Below are 11,932 nucleotides of genomic sequence, written 5' to 3' on the forward strand. Positions count from 1 at the left end.
TTGCCTGAGATGTCCCAGCAGATCCTTGCTCATCCATGGAGGCCTCCTACCTCCTTTTCCTCCTTTCTTGCGCATTGAGACACACTGATCCTGGGCTCGGAGGAAGTGGTGCTTGAAGATTGACCAGCTCTCTTGGGCACTTCTGTCTTCTAGAATCATATCCCATTAGATCCATTCAAGTACATCTTTGAAGAGGCCAAAGTCAGCTTGCCTGAAATCCAGGGTCACGGTCCTGCTTTGTGATCTTCCACACAGGATCTTGAACTCTACCATCTCATGATCACTGCAGCTGAGATTGCCTCCAACCTTCACAACCCCAAGTTCCAGCAGTACAGCCCTCCTCGTTGGTTCCTCGATCATCTGCAACAGGAAGTTGTCAACAACCTGTAGGAACCTCCTGGACTGCATGTGTTTGGCTGCGTGGCTGTCCCAGCAAATATCATGGTGGTTGAAGTCCCCCATGAGGACCAGGGACTGTGATCGTGAGGCAGCTCTCAGCTGTTCATAGAAGGCCTCATCCTCTTCCTGATCAGGTGGCCTGTAGCAGACTCCTACAACAATATCACCTGCCTTGCCCTGCCCATTAATTTTTACCCATAAGCACTCTACCCGCCTCTCATCCCCACCTAGGCACAGTTCAGTACACATTAATTGCTCCCTCACATAGAGAGCAACTCCATCTCCATGCCTTGTCAGTCCGTCTTTCCTGAACAATACATAACCCTCCATGGCTGTGCTCCAGTCATGGCAGGTGTCCCACCACGTCTCTGTGACCGCAATGAGGTCATAGCCCCGCATCCGCACCCACATCTCCAGTTCCTCCTGCTTATTCCCCAGGCTGTGTGCATTGGTGTAGAGGCAGCGCAGGGGCTCACTCAAACACACAGGTTTCCCTGGACAGGCGCAGGAGGTTCCTCCCCAGTTTGGCTCTTTCTCAGGGTGGTCAGCCTTCCGTATCTCAGTCCAGTGTGCAGATGAAGGGCACTTATCATTGCATTCCCTGTCCTGCCCTGTTTCCCAGCTAGAGGGGACAACTTGTTCTTTTTTGCTTCTCCCCCCACCCCCCAAATCCCTGAGTTTAAAGACCTCTTTATTAAATTTGCTAGCCTACTCCCAAATATTCCAGTGCCCTTACGGGAGAGATGAATCTCATCCCGTCCTATCAAGCTGTAGTCCCTAAGGAAGGATCCATTGTCAAAGACCCAAAGCCTTCCTGCTGGCACCAGCCTCTCAGCCAGGAGTTCACTTGTCTGATTTTTCCATTGCAAACTCCTCCTTTATCACCAGTGAACAGGACAGAGGAGAAAATAACCTGAGCCCCTCTACCTTTTACCTGCTCCCCCAAGGATTTAAAATCCATCTGAATCCTGGAGATGTCATGCCTCATTACATCATTAATACCTACATGGAACACAGGTAAGGGGTAGTAGCCTGCATCCCTGACGAGCCGTGGCACTCTCTCGGCCATATCCCTGATCTTGGCCCCAGGCAGGCAGCACACCTCTCTTGACTCCCTACCTGCTCCACAGATGGGTCTCTCAGTGCCCCTTAGCAGCGAGTCACCCACAACAAGCACCCATCGCCTGTTCCTACAATGTCCATTACCTATTGCAGGTGGAGCAGCCGATGGGTTGTTTAGTGGGTTTTCCCCTTTTGGAACTTGTTCGTCAAAGTCCCTTGTCGCTAGTGCCTCATACTTGTTCGTAGTGGGCACTCTGGAAGGAGAGCTTTGAAGACGAGCTTTTGTCTTTCTTTTTTTTGTAACATCTCTTCCTCTACCGCCGTCCATATCTGGACACTTAAAAACTCTGTGAGTGCCCGTACCACACTCCACCTCTGCATTCATAGGATGCACGCAGCCGTGGGCATGTGATTAATCCGCTCGCTCACCTCAAGCGAACCGCCTTGAGTACCTTAATAACGTTTCAACTGCGCTATGGTCACGGACATCCTGCATTCTGCCAATCACGTTGGGGTCACCATATGTTGCCGCTACCGGCAACATCACCAGGTCGCCCGCATGGATCACTCAGCCCACCCCCGCTGAGGGGAGAAGATCACTACATACACAGTATGGATGATGCTTTATTCCAACTAACTGTTATGTCATGCACTTTTATCTTATAACACAAGCACCTCATTTCACCCCGTGCCCGCCTCTTCTGTACCCTCCACCTCTCGCGTTACAACCCGAGGTCTTCCGGACGCCTACAACACATATAGTTTTATGAAATCGCTAACCTTGTAAGCCCACAAACAGAGCTAGTGGAATGACACAGCTATTTCTTGTAACACAACTATTGCTTAGTCCTGATAGTTTCAAGGCTGGTGTCTTTAGTTGTAAACAGAGCTACTATCTAGAGATGACAGAGCTAGTGCTTAGGTTGACAAAGCTAGTGCTTAGGATGAGAGATCATTAGGCTAGTTCTACAGTTTGGACATTGTATAACGCTAATAACTACAAGGCCAGCTTAGCCTTAAACAGAACTACTATCTGAGGATGACAGAGCTTTTACCTAGGTTAACAAACCATTAAGCCATTTCATTCTGTCCTGCAGTTTGGACAAACGTCAAAGACCCAGAGGTAAATCGCAAGGAAAGTTTGGACCTTAATCCAACAGCGATCCCTCATGACCACTGAAGGTAGCGAGAGGACACCGAAAGAAGCGTGACGGAGGCGTAACTTGGGTGGATCAAGATGGGACTATGGGTGGGCCCTTTCCTGGAAATGTTTGCTGTAAATAAAAACTGAAAATCCAAAGGCTGAGGTGGGCACATTTGGTGGAGAAATCCCCCTTGTTCCCCAGCGCTGCAATAAAGAATACCTGCTTAATAGTCACATTGGCTATTGAGTCCTGACTGGCTTCTTCATGGCATCAATTTGGCACCCCAGATGGGACCTTCTCTGCTCGGCTGCAGGACCCGGTAAGGAACAGGACTCCCTAGGTGCACCTCAGGATTTCCTGGAGGGCCTCCTTGCCCTGCTGGATCACTGTGGGAGCAGACAAGAACCGTCACAAGAAAAAATAAAGGTATTCTTTATTTTTGTGTGGGTTGGAGTCCCACTTGGGATCGGGACCAGTCGTCGGAAGGGGGGGTCCGTAATTCACTGGGAGACGTCCTGCGTGGGATCTGTAAGTTGCGGGAGACGTCCACATGCAAAATACTTTAACTGGGAATTAACGAAACAAGTTGGTCATCTTTGGGCTGATTGCACGATCTGATTACTGCTACACAGTAACTGCTTGGTCTAGTTAACTCACCTAAGTCTGGCTAATATAGACCCAGAATTTGTAATAAGGATTTCTGAGTTTTACCTATCCCTTTACTTACTTTTGGTTGCCAATATCTTTGTGAAGTATGTTAACAAGTTTTGTTGATGGTGTGTGTGTGAGTGTGTATGTTTGACTGAGACATGCAACTAAGCATGAAGCAAGTGCAGAGTCCTGATCTGCGGTTCTGATATTCCGCGAAGGATGCAGCCAGAGAAAAACAAAGCAAATGGTAATACTATAAATTGTTTGTTGGATTGTCTGTGAGATGATAACAATTCACCCAGCATTGCTATTAATATTGATAATAATCCTTGTTATATGTGCAATGTTGAGTCTGAAATATTGTGGTTGGGAAATACCCTGTATTGTTTGTCCCAAAGACTTTTAAGCTAAATAGCATTTGTGTCTTAATTCTATTCCTAAGCACGATAACCTGTTTTAATTGGACAAAACTCAGGAGTTAAGCCCAGCCACCCCCAACCACCCAGAATTGTCTGAGGTTGGTTGGAAAGCAAGGAGATTTAACTGCTGCCAAAATAATTCAAAATAATGTGGATCTCACGTTGAACTTGGACTATAATATTAATCGGAGTAACTGTTTCCATAGTTATTATCATTATCTATTGTTATGTTTACAAACGCTGTCCAGTGAGCTGTCTGATGCCTCCCTGTGTTGTTTAAACTAGATAGCTTTGTGTGGCTGGAAACCTAGGATCAAAGGTGGTTTTTTCAAGGAATTTAGAGTGGTGAATTTGGTCTGAACGAGGCAGAAGTTAGTTGTTTGTGGAAATTGAGCGCAAGAGCTGTTAAGGGCAGAAAGGAGTTGAGTTAATTGTGAATTAATAATGGGGGGAAAGCAGAGTAGTGAAATACCTAAGAAGAGTCCATTAGGCTGTATATTGGCTCATTGGAAGGAGATAGGAGGAGGACCTGGAGGTAGTGTTGACAAAAGAACTTTGATTAAATATTATCATCAATGGCCGATATATAAATTGGATGATGAAAATGTCCCAAGAATGGAACTCTTAATTATAATACATTGTTGCTTTTTATAAGGAAAGAAGAAAAATGGGATGAAACTGGTTATGTGGATATGTTTTTCACTCTCAGAAATCAATTTGGGATAGAAATTGCAGTTCCTAAGGTTGTGAACTGGTCTGCAATATTTTCTGTAAAACAGGGACAAACTGAGAGTCTCACAGAATTTTTGGACAGATTAAGAGAGGCTATGGGAAAGTATACCACCTTGGACCCTTCCTCTGATGAAGGAAAACTGCAACTGGTTTCCTTGTTTTTAGGACAATCAGCTCCAGATATAGAAAAAAGCTTCAGAGGATAAGGGAACCTGATAGTCAGAATTTAGAAAGATTGTTGGAAGAAGCATGGAGAACATACAGGAAGAGAGGAGAGGAGAGGAGAGGAGAGGAGAGGAGAGGAGAGGAGAGGAGAGGAAGAGACAAAGAAACTGACAAAAGTGGTAGTGGTTGTATTAGATCGGAAAGAAGACAGAGGAGTTGGAAGTGGTACAGGGGAGTTTCGTGAAAGTGATAGAAGAGAGTTTCATGGCAGGTTAGGATGGAATCAGTGTTTGTACTGTAAACAGGAGGAGCATTGGAAGAGGGAATGACCAAAGCTTTTACAAGATCCTAGGATAGCCTCTACTGAAATTAAGTTGCTAATAATCTAACTAATTAGTTAAGCATTTGCAAATAGTTTAATCACTTAATGATTAAGTAAGTATTCATTTAAATTGCAAAACCACAGGAGCTGCAAAAGTGGTCTTCATTTTCTCCATAGTATTAGCCAGGTAGCCCTTCATGTTCTGATTCCTCCGTAATAGAGACACGACCTTTAGCAATGATGTGTAGCAAGCTATGGAACAGGCGGCTAATATAGCAACCATTGTTACTTTAGTTTTGTCTATAACTAAAGACACTTCTTATTGCATGGGGGGGGGGACTAACCTGGTGAACTAGCCTGTAAGTCACAGTGTTTGAGATCCCGCTTGGTTGGGCCCAGGGGAAGCCCAAGGAGCCTCCCAATAAGACAGAGTTAAAGTTTTGCTTGGTTGGGCTAGAGGATGCTCAAGTATTGGGAGCCTAGGTGTCGCCCGTAAGGCGAATGCGAAAGCGATCGCAGGGTTGGCATTGGTATTGGTATCGCCACCCGTAAGGCGAATACGAAAGTGATCGCAGGGTTGACATTGGTATTTGTATTGATATTGTAGTGGGTCTGGGATGGTAGTGATTTTCCACAGCAGCTCTTGCAGTGTTGTGCTTACTGTTGGTATCAATATTATGACTACTGCTCACACAGCATCAGGGCTGTCCCTCCAGCATTCCTTCCCCCACCTTCACCAATAGCTGTGGGTGGGCACAGTCTTGGGAGGGACCACAAGCAGAACAGATGACTCAGGCTGACCAAGGAGATATTCCATACCATATGACATCAGCTCAGTAATATAAACTGGAGGAGAGGAGCAGGAAGGGGGGCAAGATTCATTTTTGACCTTCCAAAAGCAACCACTATGTGTACCGAAGCCCTGCTTCTCAGGAGGTGGCTGGACATTGCTGCTGATGGGAAGTAGAGAGTAACATCTTTATTTACTTTTGCTTCGCTTCTCACGCATGCGGCTTTGTTGCTTCTTTATTAAACTGCTTTTATCTCTGGCTTGCTGACGAGGTGGGTGATAGAGTGGTGTGGTAGACACCTGGCATCCAGCCAGGGTCAAACCACCACAGGTATTGATATTGGTATCGGTGTTGGTATTGGTATAAGTGGGCCCACATACACGTATATGAAAAGGTATCTATTGGTTTGTTTGAATATATTGTTATATATAGTGCTGTGAACTGTTTGTATGTGAGTGATTGAGACGTGCAATTACACACAAATTGAGTGCAGAGCTTTGATCTGCAGTTCTGTGATTCCGCAAGGGGTACAGCCGGAGATAAGTGAAGCGAACGAACGAAGCGTTTGATGAGAAAATATTTGTGTTAAAAGAATTTTAAAATGGTAAACAAAGTACCTGAAAATTCACCCCTTGGATGTCTGATAGCTCATTGGAAAGAATTTAAGGGTGATTTTCATAAAGATCAACTTATAGAGTACTGTAATCATGTGTGGTTGTTGTATGATTTGGATACTGGGGAAAAGTGGCCTTTAAACGGGACATTGAACTATAATACAGTCTTGCAATTAATGTTGTTTTCTAAGAGGGAAAGGAAATGGGATGAGGTCCCATATATAGACCCATTCTTTTATCTCCGAGAAAAAACAGATTGCAAAAGGAATGTGAATTGAATAAACAGGCATTTAAACAAATGCCATTAACAGTAAAAAGGACAGAGGCTCAAGGGAATCGTTCTGCCTGTGCTTCTATTAAGCCTTTGAAACGCTTGGTTATCAGACAAAAGAAAGAGGAGTATGATAATATGGGACCGGAATTAGACATAACCCCATCTGCTCCCATAGCTCCTATTTCAGTATCTCCTCTCTTCCTGTATGTTCTCCATGCTTCTTCCAACAATCTTTCTAAATTCTGACTATCAGGTTCCCTTATCCTCTGAAGCTTTTTTCTATATCTGGAGCTGATTGTCCTAAAAACAAGGAAACCAGTTGCAGTTTTCCTTCATCAGAGGAAGGGTCCAAGGTGGTATACTTTCCCATAGCCTCTCTTAATCTGTCCAAAAATTCTGTGAGACTCTCAGTTTGTCCCTGTTTTACAGAAAATATTGCAGACCAGTTCACAACCTTAGGAACTGCAATTTCTATCCCAAATTGATTTCTGAGAGTGAAAAACATATCCACATAACCAGTTTCATCCCATTTTTCTTCTTTCCTTATAAAAAGCAACAATGTATTATAATTAAGAGTTCCATTCTTGGGACATTTTCATCATCCAATTTATATATCGGCCATTGATGATAATATTTAATCAAAGTTCTTTTGTCAACACTACCTCCAGGTCCTCCTCCTATCTCCTTCCAATGAGCCAATATACAGCCTAATGGACTCTTCTTAGGTATTTCACTACTCTGCTTTCCCCCCATTATTAATTCACAATTAACTCAACTCCTTTCTGCCCTTAACAGCTCTTGCGCTCAATTTCCACAAACAACTAACTTCTGCCTCGTTCAGACCAAATTCACCACTCTAAATTCCTTGAAAAAACCACCTTTGATCCTAGGTTTCCAGCCACACAAAGCTATCTAGTTTAAACAACACAGGGAGGCATCAGACAGCTCACTGGACAGCGTTTGTAAACATAACAATAGATAATGATAATAACTATGGAAACAGTTACTCCGATTAATATTATAGTCCAAGTTCAACGTGAGATCCACATTATTTTGAATTATTTTGGCAGCAGTTAAATCTCCTTGCTTTCCAACCAACCTCAGACAATTCTGGGTGGTTGGGGGTGGCTGGGCTTAACTCCTGAGTTTTGTCCAATTAAAACAGGTTATCGTGCTTAGGAATAGAATTAAGACACAAATGCTATTTAGCTTAAAAGTCTTTGGGACAAACAATACAGGGTATTTCCCAACCACAATATTTCAGACTCAACATTGCACATATAACAAGGATTATTATCAATATTAATAGCAATGCTGGGTGAATTGTTATCATCTCACAGACAATCCAACAAACAATTTATAGTATTACCATTTGCTTTGTTTTTCTCTGGCTGCATCCTTCGCGGAATATCAGAACCGCAGATCAGGACTCTGCACTTGCTTCATGCTTAGTTGCATGTCTCAGTCAAACATACACACTCACACACACACCATCAACAAAACTTGTTAACATACTTCACAAAGATATTGGCAACCAAAAGTAAGTAAAGGGATAGGTAAAACTCAGAAATCCTTATTACAAATTCTGGGTCTATATTAGCCAGACTTAGGTGAGTTAACTAGACCAAGCAGTTACTGTGTAGCAGTAATCAGATCGTGCAATCAGCCCAAAGATGACCAACTTGTTTCGTTAATTCCCAGTTAAAGTATTTTGCATGTGGACGTCTCCCGCAACTTACAGATCCCACGCAGGACGTCTCCCAGTGAATTACGGACCCCCCTTCCGACGACTGGTCCCGATCCCAAGTGGGACTCCAACCCACACAAAAATAAAGAATACCTTTATTTTTTCTTGTGACGGTTCTTGTCTGCTCCCACAGTGATCCAGCAGGGCAAGGAGGCCCTCCAGGAAATCCTGAGGTGCACCTAGGGAGTCCTGTTCCTTACCGGGTCCTGCAGCCGAGCAGAGAAGGTCCCATCTGGGGTGCCAAATTGATGCCATGAAGAAGCCAGTCAGGACTCAATAGCCAATGTGACTATTAAGCAGGTATTCTTTATTGCAGCGCTGGGGAACAAGGGGGATTTCTCCACCAAATGTGCCCACCTCAGCCTTTGGATTTTCAGTTTTTATTTACAGCAAACATTTCCAGGAAAGGGCCCACCCATAGTCCCATCTTGATCCACCCAAGTTACGCCTCCGTCACGCTTCTTTCGGTGTCCTCTCGCTACCTTCAGTGGTCATGAGGGATCGCTGTTGGATTAAGGTCCAAACTTTCCTTGCGATTTACCTCTGGGTCTTTGACGTTTGTCCAAACTGCAGGACAGAATGAAATGGCTTAATGGTTTGTTAACCTAGGTAAAAGCTCTGTCATCCTCAGATAGTAGTTCTGTTTAAGGCTAAGCTGGCCTTGTAGTTATTAGCGTTATACAATGTCCAAACTGTAGAACTAGCCTAATGATCTCTCATCCTAAGCACTAGCTTTGTCAACCTAAGCACTAGCTCTGTCATCTCTAGATAGTAGCTCTGTTTACAACTAAAGACACCAGCCTTGAAACTATCAGGACTAAGCAATAGTTGTGTTACAAGAAATAGCTGTGTCATTCCACTAGCTCTGTTTGTGGGCTTACAAGGTTAGCGATTTCATAAAACTATATGTGTTGTAGGCGTCCGGAAGACCTCGGGTTGTAACGCGAGAGGTGGAGGGTACAGAAGAGGCGGGCACGGGGTGAAATGAGGTGCTTGTGTTATAAGATAAAAGTGCATGACATAACAGTTAGTTGGAATAAAGCATCATCCATACTGTGTATGTAGTGATCTTCTCCCCTCAGCGGGGGTGGGCTGAGTGATCCATGCGGGCGACCTGGTGATGTTGCCGGTAGCGGCAACATATGGTGACCCCAACGTGATTGGCAGAATGCAGGATGTCCGTGACCATAGCGCAGTTGAAACGTTATTAAGGTACTCAAGGCGGTTCGCTTGAGGTGAGCGAGCGGATTAATCACATGCCCACGGCTGCGTGCATCCTATGAATGCAGAGGTGGAGTGTGGTACGGGCACTCACAGAGTTTTTAAGTGTCCAGATATGGACGGCGGTAGAGGAAGAGATGTTACAAAAAAAAGAAAGACAAAAGCTCGTCTTCAAAGCTCTCCTTCCAGAGTGCCCACTACGAACAAGTATGAGGCACTAGCGACAAGGGACTTTGACGAACAAGTTCCAAAAGGGGAAAACCCACTAAACAACCCATCGGCTGCTCCACCTGCAATAGGTAATGGACATTGTAGGAACAGGCGATGGGTGCTTGTTGTGGGTGACTCGCTGCTAAGGGGCACTGAGAGACCCATCTGTGGAGCAGGTAGGGAGTCAAGAGAGGTGTGCTGCCTGCCTGGGGCCAAGATCAGGGATATGGCCGAGAGAGTGCCACGGCTCGTCAGGGATGCAGGCTACTACCCCTTACCTGTGTTCCATGTAGGTATTAATGATGTAATGAGGCATGACATCTCCAGGATTCAGATGGATTTTAAATCCTTGGGGGAGCAGGTAAAAGGTAGAGGGGCTCAGGTTATTTTCTCCTCTGTCCTGTTCACTGGTGATAAAGGAGGAGTTTGCAATGGAAAAATCAGACAAGTGAACTCCTGGCTGAGAGGCTGGTGCCAGCAGGAAGGCTTTGGGTCTTTGACAATGGATCCTTCCTTAGGGACTACAGCTTGATAGGACGGGATGAGATTCATCTCTCCCGTAAGGGCACTGGAATATTTGGGAGTAGGCTAGCAAATTTAATAAAGAGGTCTTTAAACTCAGGGATTTGGGGGGTGGGGGGAGAAGCAAAAAAGAACAAGTTGTCCCCTCTAGCTGGGAAACAGGGCAGGACAGGGAATGCAATGATAAGTGCCCTTCATCTGCACACTGGACTGAGATACGGAAGGCTGACCACCCTGAGAAAGAGCCAAACTGGGGAGGAACCTCCTGCGCCTGTCCAGGGAAACCTGTGTGTTTGAGTGAGCCCCTGCGCTGCCTCTACACCAATGCACACAGCCTGGGGAATAAGCAGGAGGAACTGGAGATGTGGGTGCGGATGCGGGGCTATGACCTCATTGCGGTCACAGAGACGTGGTGGGACACCTGCCATGACTGGAGCACAGCCATGGAGGGTTATGTATTGTTCAGGAAAGACGGACTGACAAGGCATGGAGATGGAGTTGCTCTCTATGTGAGGGAGCAATTAATGTGTACTGAACTGTGCCTAGGTGGGGATGAGAGGCGGGTAGAGTGCTTATGGGTAAAAATTAATGGGCAGGGCAAGGCAGGTGATATTGTTGTAGGAGTCTGCTACAGGCCACCTGATCAGGAAGAGGATGAGGCCTTCTATGAACAGCTGAGAGCTGCCTCACGATCACAGTCCCTGGTCCTCATGGGGGACTTCAACCACCATGATATTTGCTGGGACAGCCACGCAGCCAAACACATGCAGTCCAGGAGGTTCCTACAGGTTGTTGACAACTTCCTGTTGCAGATGATCGAGGAACCAACGAGGAGGGCTGTACTGCTGGAACTTGGGGTTGTGAAGGTTGGAGGCAATCTCAGCTGCAGTGATCATGAGATGGTAGAGTTCAAGATCCTGTGTGGAAGATCACAAAGCAGGACCGTGACCCTGGATTTCAGGCAAGCTGACTTTGGCCTCTTCAAAGATGTACTTGAATGGATCTAATGGGATATGATTCTAGAAGACAGAAGTGCCCAAGAGAGCTGGTCAATCTTCAAGCACCACTTCCTCCGAGCCCAGGATCAGTGTGTCTCAATGCGCAAGAAAGGAGGAAAAGGAGGTAGGAGGCCTCCATGGATGAGCAAGGATCTGCTGGGACATCTCAGGCAGAAAGCAGCCATCTATGAGAGGTGGAAACAGGGGCTGGCTTCTTGGGAAGAGTATAGGATCATTGCCAGATCATGCAGAGGTGCAATAAGGAAGGCTAGAGCCCTTCTAGAATTAAATTTAACCAGGGAAGTTAAGGACAATAATAAAGCATTTTTCAAGTACATCAGCAGCAGAAGGAAGACGAGGGAGAATGTGGGCCCACTGCTAAACACAGAGGATGCCCTGGTGACAGAAGATGCAGAGAAGGCCGAAGTACTGAATGCCTTCTTTGCTTCAGTCTTTACGGCCAAGGTCTGCGCTTGGGAAGCCCAGTACGGCAAGGATGTCAGGATGGCCAGGACAGCAGAGGATTTGCCCTGGGTGGAAGAGGAAGAGGTCAAAGACTTGTTGGCCAAGCTTAAGGCTCATAAGTCAATGGGTTCTGATGGGATGCATCCTAAAGTGCCGAGGGAGCTGGCTGATGTGATTGCTAAGCCTCTCTCCATC

Source organism: Colius striatus, chromosome W (genome assembly GCF_028858725.1).
Source record: "Colius striatus isolate bColStr4 chromosome W, bColStr4.1.hap1, whole genome shotgun sequence".
Taxonomy (NCBI): domain Eukaryota; kingdom Metazoa; phylum Chordata; class Aves; order Coliiformes; family Coliidae; genus Colius; species Colius striatus.